Genomic DNA, 16,768 nt, shown 5'->3' on the forward strand with positions numbered 1-16,768 from the left:
ACTGCCCAAGAAATTAAGATAACTGGGAAGGTCAGAAAGAGAAACAACTTTCCCATTAATATCTCCAAAAGAAGTAATCCCCAGAAGACAAACCAAAGATACAGTATGCCATGCATTAGCCGAATGTTGCAATTCAATGAGAATGCCATATTAGACCAACTCTGGACAGGATATTAATATGACGATAATGGAGTTGCATTCTTCTCAAAACTGGACAACGTTAAGAGTTACCATCTGTCAGAACTGCACCCTAGCTGCATCAACTCACACTGGCCTCTGATTCTATCAAAAATTGTCATTTGGAATACTATTGGCTGCAGAAACATTGCAAGATATTTGGAGACAAATAATGAGTCCTCTGAATAATGTGCTGAAATACAATGATGACATTCTTGTTTTTGCAAAAAGACATGATGAAAAGCTCAGGAGTGGCTCCTTGTTTTCTCTTTTCTCCTCACCAAAATAAGGCTACAAGCAATCTGGACAAAGACCTGGGAAAATAGAGTAAACTTATAATATAATGTATTGTTTTCCTATTTCAAGTTCCCCCATACAAGTAGCAAACACAGGTGTAAAAGCCTGAAAAATACATCTATTTTATATTAGAAAACAAAAAAGCTAGAGTAAATACAGTGTTCAAATCATATTACATAAAAAAACTATGTTAAAAATTAGGTTGCAAATTCAAGCACTCCAAAGTTGGAAATTCCAGGTTTAATTCTTTAATTCTGCTTCTGTGTGATTCCATGCTGTGCACTGCATGAGGCAAGGGTCCTGAAGAAAAAGTATGTTATCATGGACTTAAAGAATGCATCATAATGCATACACAGAGGGAGACCAATTTAAGATTGCACGTGCAACTTTATAGCTGGCATTTTCTAACTTTCAGCACTTAATTTTTAGGTACCACTCAGGAATGACCTTTCCTCATAGCCCTGGAGATCCATGGCTTTACTTGTTCTCTTATTCCATGTGGGAGATCTTGTCAGTTTTGGGGGTAGGAAATCCTGTTTAGAGGAGGAGAAATGAGAAGATCAAGATTTTGTCGTAGCTTCACTTATTATTTGCTAAAAAGAACTCTCCATGATTTTAAACCCAACTCCTGTCTATATATTGGGAGGTTCTCAGACCCGAGGAAGAGGTCTGTGAAGCTTGAAAGCTTGTCTCTTTCACCAACAGAAGTTGTTCCAATAAAAAGTATTTCTTCAACCACCTTGTCTCTCCTATATATTGGGGGGACATTTCATGTGCATGGAAGGGAACTAGCTCTTGGGAAAATCAGATGTGCTTGGAAATATGTTGTGCCGCCTGTAGCATAAAATCCCTCCTTTACCTGTAAGGGGTTAAGAAGCTCAAATAACCTGGTTGGCACCTGACCAAAAGGACCAATAAGGGAAGAAGATCCTTTCAAATCTGTGGGGGACATTTTGTTTGTGCTCTCTTTGTGTGCTCTCTCGGGACAGAAAGAGGGACCAGGCAGGAAAAAAAAAACCCTTTCCTAAAAGCCTACCTGAATTAAGCATCTAAGATTACAAAAATTGTAAGTAAAGCAAGGAAATTCGTTAGATTGTCTTTTGTTTTAGCTTGTGAATTTCTCCTATGCTAAGCAGGAGGTTTATTCCTGTTTTTTGTAACTTTGAAGTTTTGCCAAGAGGGGAATCCTCTGTGTTTTAAATCTTATTACCCTGTAAAATTACCTTCCATCCTGATTTTACAAAGGTGCTTCTTTTACTTTTTTCTTTACAATAAAGTTCTGCTTTTAAGAACCTAATTGGTTTTTAGCATCCTAAAAACTCAAGGGTCTGGTCTGTGCTCACCTTGTTTACCTATTTGGTTGGTATATTATTCTCAAGCCTCCCCAGGACAGGCGGTGAAGGGGTTTGGGGGGATATTTTGGGGAAACAGGAACTCCAAGTGGTCCTTTTCCTGAATCTTTGTCTAACTCACTTGGTGGTGGCAGCAATACAGTCCAAGGACATGGAAGAATTTGTGCCTTGGGGAAGTTTTTAACCTAAGATGGTAGAAATAAGCTTAGGGGGTCTTTCATGTGGATCCCTACATCTGTACCCCAGAGTTCAGAGTGGGGAGGGAACCCTGACATGGGGACTTTAGCAAAGGACAATAATATGCCACTTGTACATATCTAAAATGGCAGAGATAACACAAGATAGAACCAGACCCAGAAACGGAGGGATGTTTAGAATGCAGAACAAAGCTCGTCCAAGCTTAAACCAGGAGATCAGTTCTGAAAAAAGGGAATGAGGACAAATATTGACATCACCAGCTGTTGTTAGTGGACATAAGATGTGTACTTTAAGATCCTACAGGGATCAAGGTACTAAGCACAAAAGAAATGGCAGCATCTTCAGCTCATTCCAAACCCAGCTGAATTACTGTGTGACCCTGATAGCAATGGCATTTCCATCACAATTTTAGTGACAGGAGCAAATGCTGTTGTGAATAAATCCTGAACTAACTGAAAAGAAGGGTACACCTTTGGGATTGGATAATCTAGACCAGGGGTAGGCAACCTATTGCACACGTGTCAAAGGCGGCACGCGAGCTGATTTTTAGCGGCACTCACACTGCCCGGGTCCTGGCTACTGGTCCCGGGGGCTCCACTGCCGGCCTGGGGTACTGTCCACCGGTCCTCTACCAGCCAGAGTTCCATCTGCTAGCCCCACTCAGCCCGCTGCCAGCCCTGGGTCACGGCACTGGTCCCAGGGGCTTTGCTGCTGGCCTGGGGTACCGGCCGCTGGCCCACTGCCAGCTGGGGTTCTGGCTGCGCACCCCCTCAGCCCGCTACCAGGCCCCAGTCTCGGCCACCAGTCCAGGGGGCTCAGCTGCTGGCCTGGGATACCAGCCACAAGCCCCCTGCTAGTCGGGGTTCCAGTCGCTGGCCCCGCTCAGCCCGCTGCTGGCCCCGGGTCACAGCCACTTGTCCGGGGAGCTCTGCTGCTGGCCTGGGGTCCCGGCTGCCGGCCTGGGGCTCTGCAGCTTCCCCCAGCTATGGCCCTCTGGCCCCAGCCTAGGGCAGTGAGGGGTGCAGACAGGGCCAAGAGGGGGCGCAGCTCAGCATGGATCACATGGATTCTTATCACTGGCACACAAAACCTTAAATTTGAGTGAATAAATGAAGACTCAGCACACCACTTCTGAAAGGTTGCCAACCGCTGATCTAGACGAATCCACCAAACAAAAACCCACCTCTCAAAACCAGATGATGACCAGATCTGGATGAGTGCTGAAACTGCTTTCTCAGCTGGATCTTTTCTGTTGTAATTTGTTAAATATAGGTTCTGTTCTTTAACTCTGTCTTAGGAAGCTGGGGAGCATTCTCGGTAAAGCTCTCCAGTGACGCAATGGTAGAGACTGACAAGATTTAAGGTAATACTTCAGTAAATGGGAAATGACTGCCTAGGAAGGAGTACTGTGGAAAGGGATCTGGGGGTCACAGTGGAACACAAACTAAATATGAGTCAACAGTGTAACACTGTTGCAAAAAAAGCAAACATCATTCTGGGATGTATTAACAGGAGTGTTGTAAGCAAGACACGAGAAGTAATTCTTCTGCTCTACTCCACACTGATTAGGCCTCAACTGGAGTGTTGTGTCCAGTTCTGGGTGCCACATTTCAGGAAAGATGTGGACAAATTGGAGAAAGCCCAGAGAAGAGCAACAAAAATGATTAAAGGTCTAGACAACATGACCTGTGAAGGAAGATTGAAAAAATTGGGTTTGTTTAGTCTGGAAAAGAGAAGACTGAGAGGGGACATGATAACAGTTTTCAAATACATAAAAGGTTGTTAAAAGGAGGAGGGAGAATAATTGTTCTTCTTAACCTCTGAGGATAGGACAAGAAGCAATGGTCTTAAATGCAGCAAGGGAGGTTTTGGGTGGACATTAGGAGAAACTTCCTAACTGTCAGGGTAGTTAAACACTGGAATAAATTGCCTAGGGAGGTTGTGGAATCCCCGTCATTGGAGATTTTTAACAGTAGGTTAGACTAACATCTGTCAAGAATGGTCTAGATAATACTTAGTCCTGCCATGAGTGCAGGAAACTGGACTAGATGACCTCTCGAGGTCCCTTCCAGTCCTATGACTTTATTATGCCAGGACCTGTTATATTATCCCAAGCATTCCTATTTTGGGGCATTTCTAAATGTAGCTTAGTGACATGATCAGCTACAGTCAAAATTTTTCAAGTGCCAGCAGATACCCTGTTAGTCACCAGAGGCCACTGTTTCATTCTCTGAGTAGACAACACTGGCTGTGCAGTGAGCCCAACATAGCAGGGCAGTGGGAGTAACCACAGTATTAACACCCTCAAAAGTTCAGAATCATGAGTCAGACCCCAAAAAATCAAGAGACTTAAAAAAATATTATATCATGCTTTGGTCTATCTTTTGATGTTTGAATTCCTCCTGCCCACCCCCAGTGTGTGCAACAATTTCAGAGGTGCCCATTCTCCCAAATGTATAGAATGGTACTCAGACCTCAGTAGTGTGAATTCATTGTTTCATTTACTATAGTAATGTAAGCAGTCAGAATGAGCTCTCCCTTGACATCTGGTGGTGAGCTATGGAAAAGGACTTCAGGGGCTGATCTCTTTTGCATGGGCACACCCAACCTGCCTAGCACCCTTATTGGGGCAGGAGTAATAAAGGGTTGTTATCCCGGTTACGTGAATCAAGGACAGTAGAACTGTACTTGGCATTTTATGACTAAGGGACTCACCCTCAACTAAGCAGCACTCACTAGGCAAGGGGCATGGGTTCCAAAGCCCAGTGAATTGAGAGAGGTTGGGGATAGGTATTTGTACCTGGTAGCATGGGCCCCTTTTAAGGGTTCTAAACACCACTTTGATCCTTCCTCTCTCCACTGTGTAATAATAGAGCTAATTTAGACTCAAGTAAGAGTCTTGTTACATGCTGCAGAGCTGAAATCACTGATACCTAGGTCTAAGCATTAGACCTACTCTGGGCTAGTGGTTCTGATGCAAGAAGACTATCCAGGTGCACCAGCAGTGAGGCTCCCCTACTAACAGCTGAAATCACTGAGAGTTGAAATCACAGAGAGCTGTGTTAAGTAGCGGGGGCCTGAAGACATATTGCTGAGCTGCTAGCAGGACGGCTAGTGGAGAAGCGCAGCCAGCTGGGTGGCTCGTGGAGAGGCGCGGCTAGCAGGACAGCTGGCAAAGAGGCATGGCCAGCTGGGTGGCTGGCGGAGAGGCGTGGCTAGTGGGACGGCTGGCGGAGAGGCGTGGGCAGCTGGATGGCTAGTGGAGACACACAGCCAACTGAGCAGCTGGCGGAGAGGCGCAGCTAGCAGGACGGCTGGCGGAGAGGCATGGCCAGCTGGGCGGCTGGTGGAGAGGCACGGCTAGCGAAACAGCTGGCAGAGAGGACGGGAGCAGCACCCCACAGTCAGGTGTGGCAATCGGCTGTCGAGGGCCCGAGCAGCGGAGAGTGTAAGGTGCCTCTATACCTCCACCCAGGCTGGGAGGTGAACTCTACCAATGAACTTCTGAACTCTAGGGCTGCACTGACCAAGGACAGCAACTGTGAGTGGGGGGACTTTTGGGTTGCTGGACTTAAGACCCTGAGTGGAAAAGGACACTGCCCAACTTACTTGGCGGTGGGTCTTTTGCTCATGGTTTGTGTTATGAATCCTGTTTATTGCGTTTCCCGAACCTAATGCTGCATTGTTTCCCTCCTTTATTAAAAGGCTTTTGCTACACTCAGATTCTGTGCTTGCAAGAGGGGAAGTATTGCCTCTTAGAGGCACCCAGGGGGGTGGTACGTAATTATCCAAGGTCATTGGGCGGGGGCTCGAGCCCGTTTTGCATTGTGTTATTGAAAAGGAACCCCTAAATACTGAACCTGTCCCTTGTTGCTGCCAACTCTGACAGGCAGCAGGGTTACAGTACTATTCATATTTAAAAACAGTATGCCCCCGGAAATATTTAGTTTATATATTATATTCACAGCAACTAAGTTAATAACAGTGCAAGTTGACAACTTAATTGGTTAATAACAGTAAAGGCATTCTGATTGGTTCATAACTTTGATCATAGAATCATAGAAGATTAGGGTTGGAAGAGACCTCAGGAGGTCATCTAGTCCAACCCCCTGCTCAAAGCAGGACCAACACCAACTAAATCATCCCAGCCAAGGCTTTGTCAAGCTGGGCCTTAAAAACCTCTAAGAATGGAGATTCCACCACCTCCCTAGGTAACCCATTCCAGTGCTTCACCACCCTCCTAGTGAAATAGTGTTTCCTAATATTCTACCTAGACCTCCCACACTTCAACTTGAGACCATTGCTCCTTGTTCTGTCATCTGCCACCACTGAGAACAGCCAAGCTCCATCCTCTTTGGAACCCCCCTTCAGATAGTTGAAGGCTGCTATCAAATCCCCCCTCACTCTTCTCTTCTGCAAACTAAACAAGCCCAGTTCCCTCAGCCTCTCCTCATAAGTCATGTGCCCCAGCCCCCTGATCATTTTCATTGCCCTACGCTGGACTCTCTCCAATTTGTCCACATCCTTTCTGTAGTGGGGAGCCCAAAACTGGATGCAGTACTCCAGATGTGGCCTCACCCGTGCTGAATAGCAGGGAATAATCACTTCCCTCGATCTGCTGGCAGTGCTCCTACTAATACAGCCCAATATGCCGTTAGCCTTATTGGCAACAAGGGCCCACTGCTGACTCATATCCAGCTTCTCATCCACTGTAATCCCCAGGTCCTTTTCTGCAGAACTGTCGCTTAGACAGTCGGTCTCTAGCCTGTGGTGGTGCATGGGAGTCTTCCATCCTAAGTGGAGGACTCTGCACTTGTGCTTGTTGAACCTCATCAGATTTCTTTTGGCCCAATCCTCCAATTTGTCTAGGTCACTCTGGACCCTACCCCTACCGTCCAGCATATCTATCTCTCCCCCCAGCTTAGTGTCCTCTGTGAACTTGCTGAGGATGAAATCCATCCCATCATCCAGATCATTAATAAAGATGTTGAACAAAACCGGCCCTAGGACCGACCCCTAGCGTATTCCACTTGATACCAGCTGCCAAGTAGACATCTAGCCGTTGATCACTACCCGTTGAGCACAACAATCTAGTCAGCTTTCTATCCACCTTATAGCCCATTCATCCAGTCCATTCTTTTTTAACTTGCTGGCAAGAATACTGTGGGAGACCATATCAAAAGCTTTGCTAAAGTCAAGATATATCACATCCACCACTTTCCCCATATCCACAGAGCCAGTTATCCCATCATAGAAGGCAATCAGGTTGGTCAGGAATGACTTGCCCTTGGTGAATCCATGTTGACTGTTCCTGATCACCTTCCTCTCCTCCAAGTGCTTCAAAATGGATTCCTTGAGGACCTGCTCCATGATTTTTCCAGGGACTGAGGTGAGGCTGACTGGTTTGTAGTTCCCCAGGTTCTCCTTCTTTCCTTTTTTAAAGATGGGCACTTGATTGGTTAATACTGTAGAACCTCAGAGGGACAAATACCTTGGGAATGGAGGGTGTCTGTAGCTCTGAAATGTTTGTAACTCTGAACAAAATGTTATGGTGGTTCTTTCAAAAGTTTACAACTGAACATTGACTTACTACAGCTTTGAAACTTTACTATGCAGAAGAAAAATGATGATTTAACCATCTCAATTTAAATGAAACAAGCACAGAAACAGTCTCCTTACTTTGTCAACTCTTTCTTTAGACTTTCCCTTTATTTTTTAGTAGTTTACATTTAACACAATACTGTGCTGTACAGTATTTGCTTTTTTATTTCATCTCTGCTGCCTGACTGCGTACTTCTGGTTCCAAAGGAGGTGTGTGGTTGACCGGTCAGTTTGTAACTCTAGTGTACATAATGCAGAGGTTCTACTGTAATTAAATCACACACTGTTTTAATATCACGTGCTGCAAAGAGCCAAAGGAGACATTAAAGAACCAATTTCCGCTCGCGAGCCACAGTCTGAGTTATCACTAGTATAGAACAAGGGGATTTGGGCCCCTGTTGCAGGAGCTCTCACTACAAGACCCAGCTGAGATCAAATCATAAAAGGTTGTCTAAAACACTGCCTGATGGCACAGAGAATTCACAGCTTCTCCCCAAACTCATATTCTACTTAATTAATTCTGCATCCCAGCTCAGCCTTCCCCCTACTCCAGCAATTAAGTATGCACCTCCAGCCCCAAGAACACCCTCCTCTTATTAATCCAGGAATTTATGTGTCCCCACCACTGTAGTGTCTATTTGGTGTACTTTTTTTATTCCTGAGTTACATTCAAACAGGCCGTTGTCACTTGTGAGTATCAAGTTTTCCATTGTATATTCTGCCTATCCCGTTTCTATGCCCCGACTATACAGTCAATACTAGGAAAGGAGGGTAGGCCACTTTCTGTTTGGGATCAAAGGGAGAAATTGGTGTTTGCATTAATTCAATTGCTTTAAAGCAAGAGAAACGTTCCACCCCAGCTCCCCCTCTGCTCTGATTCAGCCACTGCCTGAGCAGCCAGAACATGCTATTGTGAGAGACAGGTGGAAAGTTCCATTTCCCTGTGGGGCTGTCCATGGATAAATTCTAGAGAATTTCACATAATTCAGTGCTTTTTTTTCTGACATAAAAATCAGAAATTAGCCATAGGAATTCTCAAAGATGAGAGCACGGGAGAGATTGGAGGCTTCAGTTTAAAAAAAAAACTGAGGTAAAATTCTGACAAGGACACATCTTTCCACGATGAGACATTTCCCCCAGGGGTCAGATGGCTCATCCCACTGGCTTGTTTACTCTTCAGGTGCTGTAGCATTTCCCTCCAACAAATCCATAAAGCCCACCCCCATCCCCATGGCTCAGCAAAGCCAGTAGGTGTCAGGCTGTAGACATGTATATCTAGTTCCCTATAGTGTTGTAATGCTGCAATCCATCCCACGCACCCCAGAAACACAGCCTGAGGCCCCTTTCCCTCAAAGGCCTTCTAACAACACCAGTTGGATGGGCTGGAGTTCAGATGAGCCTGAGAAAGCCAGGGGGTTGTTGCAGGGTGAACAGGGACGTTGTGAGAACCTCTGCTATTTGAAACACCATTTCTGACTTTTACCAAACTTCACAGCAAACTCTGCTCCGGGATGAGATAGGGCGAGTGACATTTCAATGGGATCCCATTTTTTTTTTGAGGGGGAAGTTGTGGTGAAGAGGGTTTAAAAATCAGGATTCAACCTTGACTATGGAAAGACTACTGCTGTCAGACTGTTTGGGGCGACGTTTCTTGTCAGAGGGAACACTACAGCCAATACATTCTACCCTCTAACCCTGTGCCCGCACTTTCCCCCATTTTACTGACCCCCTCCTAGCTGTAGGCAGATACCTCTATGTTCCTGCTCAGGACAGAGGGATGGGACCTCCCTGTAGCAGGACAGGGAATGACAAATTCTCATTCCTGTTGCTGCTACCAAAAAAAAAAAAAGAGTTGGGGAGGACAGGGGAAATGAAGGATCTGGCACCCCCATTCTGGTGCTTTCAGCCATTTTAGGGGAGATAACACACTAGTGTCAGATGAGCACAGTGATAGGCCCCACTTCCTGAGACCTCCTTTCTTGCTTCACTGCTAGTTGACTTCATTAACATGTCAGCTTGCTCACTGGTTCTCCTGGTGATACATACTACATCCACTTCCTCCAGACCACCCTCTCCACACCACCACAAATAATCTCGCATAGGAACTCTAAGGACCACAATGCTACATTCAGATCAACACCCATCTCCTATCCCATCAAAAGAAGCATCGTAAACACAGCCTTGGTACAAAGTATAGGGCGAGCCCTTTCTCTCCTCACTCGTAATTGCACCTCTAACTTCCTTGCAGGGAAAGGTGCACCAGGCACGCCCCCCCTCCCCCCCCCCCGCCACCTACACAAACACCTTTTCAGGAAGAAGAAACACTGTCCCAGCAGTGATCCTCACTTGAATCTCCCATCACATCCCTTCTCCTCAAAACTTCAGAAGGGAACACAGAGAAAGGAGTAGCTGGTTTCCCCTTCATGCTATATGCCTTTTGCATATGCTGACCCTATATCTCATTATAAATATAGCAAGTTTGCTGCTCATTCCCAACTCTAGGTGTCTTTTGCCCATTGCTTCTTCTGCACATTTCACCTCCCACTGAATAGCTGTTTTTCTGATTCACCATTAAAATTTTACATTTCCCCCCAAATTCATTCCTGTTTTGTAATCTTCTGACCATATTTCCAGTCTCCCTAGGCCCCTTTGGATTAATCCTCTGTCACCTATAGAATAATGACTGGTTTGGAGAAAGTAAATAAGGAAGTGTTATTTATTCCTTCTCACAACACTAGAACTAGGGGTCATGAAATGAAATTAATAGGCAGCACGTTTAAAACAAACAAAAGGAAGTATTTCTTCACACATCGCACAGTCAACCTATGGAACTCTTTGCCAGAGGATGTTGTGAAGGCCAAGTTATAACAATTCAAAAAAGAACTAGATAAATTCATGGAGGATAGGTCCATCAATGGCTATTAGGGATGGTGTCCCTAGCCTTTGTTTTCCAGAAGCTGGGAATGGGTGACAGGGGAATGGATCACTTGATGATGACCTGTTCTGTTAATTCCCTCTGAAGCACCTGGCATTGGCCACTATTGGAAGACCCAGTATGGCCATTCTTATGTCACCACAGCTCCCAACCCTTTCTTTCTCCCAAAGAGATCTTAGAGAAATTTCCCATTTCCTGGACAGGACAGTTCTGTTTCTATTTTAGGGTTTGTCTACACAGGGGATTTAATCAGCAGCTATTTGGCAAGCTTTAGGTAACACACAATAAGGAAACAACACTAATAGCATGCCTACAGAACGGGTGTACCCACTTCAGTTTACATTATGGCGTGCACACGGTGGGGGTCTGCTGCGTAATAAGCATGCAGCATGAGTCTTAGGGGATATCCCATGATCCTTTGCTTTGCTGCTGAGCTGTGTGCATACAAGGATTTTTCTCACTGCACATTATGGGATGCATATAGCACAGGGGCGGGCAAACTTTTTGGCCTGAGGGCCACATCGGGTTTCCAAAATTGTATGGAGGGCCGGTTAGGGGAGGCTGTGTCTCCCCAAAAAAGCCAGGCGAGGCCTGGCCCCCACCTCCTATCCCCCTTCCCCTCCCCCGCTTCTCGCCCCCTGACAGATCCCCTGGGACTCCTGACCCATCTCCGGCTAGCCCACCAAGCAGATGATGTGGCAGCAGCTCCTCCAGAAACAGCAGCAAACGCTTCAGTGGTGGTGGAGGAAGTAGGACAAGGATGATGAAGGGGGGTGGGGAGGGTAACACCAAGCAACTGCTACTACAAGCGTGGTTCCTGGGGCAGTTTCACATGGTACAATGCTGTTTCTGGACTTGGGAAAACAACACTGATTGGTGGGAAAGGATTGCACTGCAGACCTAGGATGAACAACAGTGACAAGAGAATTTCAGGATGACAAAGGTGATCTTTTGTGAAATATGTGTTGAAATAGCTCCAGAGCTGCAGTGGGAGTGTACCAGCCTGCAATGCCCCATATCATAGTGGGTTGTGATCAAGCTGCTTGCTCGTAAACAGGAGAGACTCTCCTTCCCCGTCTGTACACCCCATTACAGTCCTCTCCCCGAAGTGCTGCAGGAGTGGAAGGAAATTGCGAGTTATACTGGGAAGAATGTTCATGCAGCTATCCCTCATAATTTTCAGACCAAAACTGAGCAATTTCTCAGCCTCAGATTCTGCTTTATCTCTCCTGCAGACATGGTGAAAGTGAAGAGAAAAATAGAGAGGGTTTTGCACTTACTGACTGAAGCATTCACTGTTCCCAGGCTTTCTTTATGCAAGTGTGTGAAAAGCCATTAAAAGCGTTGCTATAAGGAGTTGTAGTCTTAGCACCTGTATGGCTACGCAATGCCCATGTCTACTTCACGTAGACAGAGAATACTAAATGAACTTCTTTTCCTGTAACCACTGTCTCAATAAACAGTTGAATTTCCCAGAATTGCATGTTTTCATTGTTAGACTATGCTGTGGGAGAAGAGGGGAGGTGGGGTAGAGGTTGTGGCTGCCCTATGCTGCTAGCTGACATTTTGAGCAGACAAACAGGGTTGGGGAGTGGGGTGGGGGTGGTTCACTGGGCAGACAGAGGCAGGAAGGGAAAGGAAAATAGGTAAATCGGTATGTGCCCTCCGTTGCATGGTCTTGCAAACATTTGATGATCAGGACTCTAGGATGTGACAGAAGCCAACTGTTCAGCGAGAGGAGCCACCATTATGAAAATGTATATGCAGGAGGGAGGGGGTGTGCGCGAGAGTTGGCTGACGGAGGGAGGTGAGGGCTGGAGACTCAGAAAGGCTTCTAGTTCACATCTGTGAAAAATGGCTGTGGCTGTGGGACAGAACAGAAGGTACCACAGCAGCACAGTATAGTAATATATGATGAAGACAGACACTTACTTGCCGAGGTTCCCTCTATAGGATCTGCCTCCAGAGTCCCGGCCTGGGTTTCTGACTGGGAATTGGCCTCACAGCCTACAGGGCTGCCCTGAGGGTCATGACCTGAGGAAATCCTGGGTTTCCAGGGAGATCTCTTCACCTTATCTTCATTGTGTCCCTCCTCCAATGACTTTCTGCTCATCCTTGGAGGATTGAGGGGCTTTTGGGTCACAGGGTCTACAACCTCCTTGGGTTCAGTAGTGATGTAATTGCATAAAATCTTGTCCAGCTCCCCCAAAATGGACTATATGTCCACATCCACACTATTTCCTGCCATCCCTGTGTGACGGGATCCCCAGGGTGCAGCCTGGGACTGTGGGACTGCTGTGCCCCCGAACTCTCTCCAGCCTCGGCTGTCTCTCACAATGCCTTGCTAATGACCAGCAGCAAACCCGTCCAGGTGCTGTGATCACGCAGCACAACAGCATGTAGAACCCCACACCCAGCTATATTGCATGAATGCTCCCAGAGCCACTCATGAATCACACAGAGAAAGGCACCAGAACCAAATCCCCCCAGCACTATACCTTATATATCATCTTGCACTGCTGAAGACGAGCAATGCAGATTTATTAATTGGTTCACCACTTCATCAATGGAAAGTGGATATACACCAGCCTTTGTAAAACCTAAGTGGATTTACCACACATTTCAAGGCAAACTCACTGGTAAAGATAAACAATTAAAGAAGTGTACTGATTACAAAAGATAGATTTTAAGTGATATTAAGTGATAAGCAAAAAGGTCAGAGTTAGTTATCAAAAGAAATAAAATATAAGCACGCAGTCTAAACTCTCAACTCTATTAGACTGGGCAACATCTAGATTAAGCAGTTTTTCTCGCCCCATTGGATATTGCAGTCCTTAATATACAGATTTGTCCCTTAAATCTGGGCCAGTCTCCTTTGTTGGAGTTTTCAGCCTTCTTCTTGGTGTCTTTGTTGTTTGCAGCATAGGCGGGGGCAGGAGAAAAGGCCAAGCATGTGGTCACTGTGTCTGTTTTATACCCTCAGTCCATGTGCTTGGAAAATACAAGTCCAGGCATGTCTGATGGGCATTGCTGAGTCTCCAGGCAAGGTTGAGCAATTCCCCTAGTGTGGCCTCATGCAGGTGAGTCATTGCATCGTAGCTCCTTTGCTGGACAATGGTTATTGAAGGGTTGATTGACACCCCCACCTCGGTGCTGGCTACTTTCCTTACGGTTGCCTCTGGAGAGCTAATGTCTGGCTGAGTCCCCAGTTTACAGCACGTTTTAGTGACCATCATATAACACAATTCTCATAACTTCATATGCATTAATGATACACATATATAGATAGAGAAATGACTTTCAGCAGATCATAACCTTTCTCCGATACTTTTCAAGGCATGCTTTAGATGTAAGATCACGATAATATAAAAATGAGGAATATGGGGGTTCCAGGATGCTCCCCCAAGGTATAGAATGTCACACCCTGGTTTTAGTGTAAATACCCCTGAGCTGTTTGCTCAGCATTGGTAGGCACCCAGCTGTAACCCCTTGCAGACATCTCCTTAGCCACATCCACAAAAAGATCTTTATTCCAGTGACTTGCCACATAGGATAGTTGCACCAACACTTCTCCCCAGATGGCTATGAGGTCTCAACACTCCAAAAGGCATAGAGTAATAGAATCATAGACTTTAAGGTCAGAAAGGACCATTATGATCATCTAGTTTGACCTCCTGCAAAACGCAGGCCAAGGAATCTCACCCACCAACTCCTGTAACAAACCCCTAACTTATGTCTGAGTTACTGAAGTCCTCAAATTGTGGTTTAAAGACTTCAAGGGGCAGAGAATCCTCCAGCAAGTGACCTGTGCCCCACGCTGCAGAGGAAGGTGAAAAACCCCCAGGGCTGCTGCCAATCTGCCCTGGGGGAAAATTACTTCCCGACTCCAAATATGGCGATCAGCTAAACCCTGAGTATGTGGGCAAGACTCACCAGCCAGACACCCAGGAAAGAATTCTCTGTAATAACTCAGATCACACCACATCTAACATCCCATCAGAGGCCACTGGGCATATCTACCGCTAGTGGTTGAATATCAATTAATTGCCAAAATTAGGCTATCCCATCATCTCATCTCCTCCATAAATTTATCAAGTTTAATCTCGAAGCCAGATATGTCTTTTGCCCCTACTGCTTCCCAGAACTTCACTCCTCTGATGGTTAGAAACCTTCGACTAATTTCAAGTCTAAACTTCCTGATGGCCAGGTTATATCCATTTGTTCTTGTGTCCACATTGGTACAGAGCTTAAATAATTCTTCTCCCTCCATGGTATTTATCCCTCTGATATATTTATAGAGAGCAATCATATCTCCCCTCAGCCTTCTTTTAGTTAGGCTAAACAAGCCAAGCTCATTGATTCTCCTTTCATAAAACAGGTTTTCCATTCCTCGGATCATCCTAGTAGCCCTTCTCTGTACCTGTTTGATTTTGAAATCATCCTTCTTAAACATGAGAGACCAGAACTGCACACACAATATTCCAGATGAGGTCTCACCAGTGCCTTGTATAACGGTACTAACACCTCCTTATCTCTACTGGAAATACCTCGCCTGATGCATCCCAAGACCGCATTAGCTTTTTTCATGGCCATATCACATTGGCGGCTCATAGTCATCCTGTGATCAATCAATACTCCGAGGTCCTCCTTCTCCTCCTCTGTTACTTCCAAGTAATGCGTCCCCAGCTTATAACAGAAATTCTTGTTATTAATCCCTAAATGCATGACCTTGCACTTTTCACTATTAAATTTCATCCTATTACTATTACTCCAGTTTACAAAGTCATCCAGATCTTCCTGTATGATATCCCGGTCCTTCTCTGTATTGGCAATACCTCCCAGCTTTGTGTCATCCACAAACTTTATTAGCACACTCCCACTTTTTGTGCCAAGGTCAGTAATAAAAAGATTAAATAAGATTGGTCCCAAAACTGATCCCTGAGGAACTCCACTAGTAACCTCCTTCCAGTCTGACAGTTCACCTTTCAGTGTGACCCACTGTAGTCTCCCCTTTACCAGTTCCTTATCCACCTTTCAATTTTCATATTGATCCCCATCTTTTCCAATTTAACTAATAATTCTCCATGTGGAACCGTATCAAATACCTTACTGAAATTGAGGTAAATTAGAGCCACTGCATTCCTTTTGTCTAAAAAAATCTGTTACCTTCTCAAAGAAGGAGATCAGCTTCGTTTGGCACGATCTACCTTTTGTAAAGCCATGTTGTATTTTGTCCCAATTACCATTGACCTCAATGTCCTTAACTACTTTCTCCTTCAAAATTTTTTCCAAGACCTTGCATACAGATGTCAAACTAACAGGCCTGTAGTTACCCGGATTGATTTTTTAACCTTTCTTAAAAATAGGAACTATGTTAGCAATTCTCCACTCATACGGTACAACCCCTGAGTTTACAGATTGATTAAAAATTCTTGCTAATGGACTTGCAATTTCATGTGCCAGTTCCTCCTCTGTTACTTCCAAGTAATGCGTCCCCAGTTTATAACAGAAATTGCATGTTCCAAAGTTTCTGAAATAGCATTACAGCAACGCTGCTATAGTCAAATCCAGGAGCAAATGGGCAACTTCTGGGCCTGTGCCAGTTTTTAAATGCAGGAAGGAACATCTGGTCAACTTGACCCCAGAGCAGTGGAGGGCACACACGTAAACAGACAGGTCAATAATGGACATCCACAAAGCAGTCTGGGATAGAAGTTGGAAGACTGCCAAAACAGTGCAGACAAACAAGGGACCTAACTTGATTTGCATCAAACAATACACTTTGAAAGAGAATTCCAGAGCGTGTGATAAATGTGGCGTTCATGCGCTGTGACGAACTGTGTTGTGTATACGCAGACATTTTCACACTGGACTAACTTGAGTTAATGCGGACTAAACCCCTCCCATTTAGACACACCCATAAGGGTTTATACTGCCACCCATCATGCTAGTATCTGAGCACCTTCGATGTGAAATCAATAGCATTAGTCCTAATGGCCTTTATGGAGTCTGTCACTACTCCCTTTTCAGTATAAAAAAAAAATCAGCTTAGAGTGGTTTTTTTTAAATTAACACATTTTAAGTTGATTGGTTTCAGGTTTTTGTTTTTTGTTTTGATATTTATGGGAGGGAGGTGAGGGAGGGGTTGAATGCATTTTGGGGGGTAAAAGAAGGTGGCAATGCCTTTTGCTCCCGTTCAGACTAAGTG

Source organism: Chelonia mydas, chromosome 10, assembly GCF_015237465.2.
Source record: "Chelonia mydas isolate rCheMyd1 chromosome 10, rCheMyd1.pri.v2, whole genome shotgun sequence".
Taxonomy (NCBI): Eukaryota; Metazoa; Chordata; order Testudines; family Cheloniidae; genus Chelonia; species Chelonia mydas.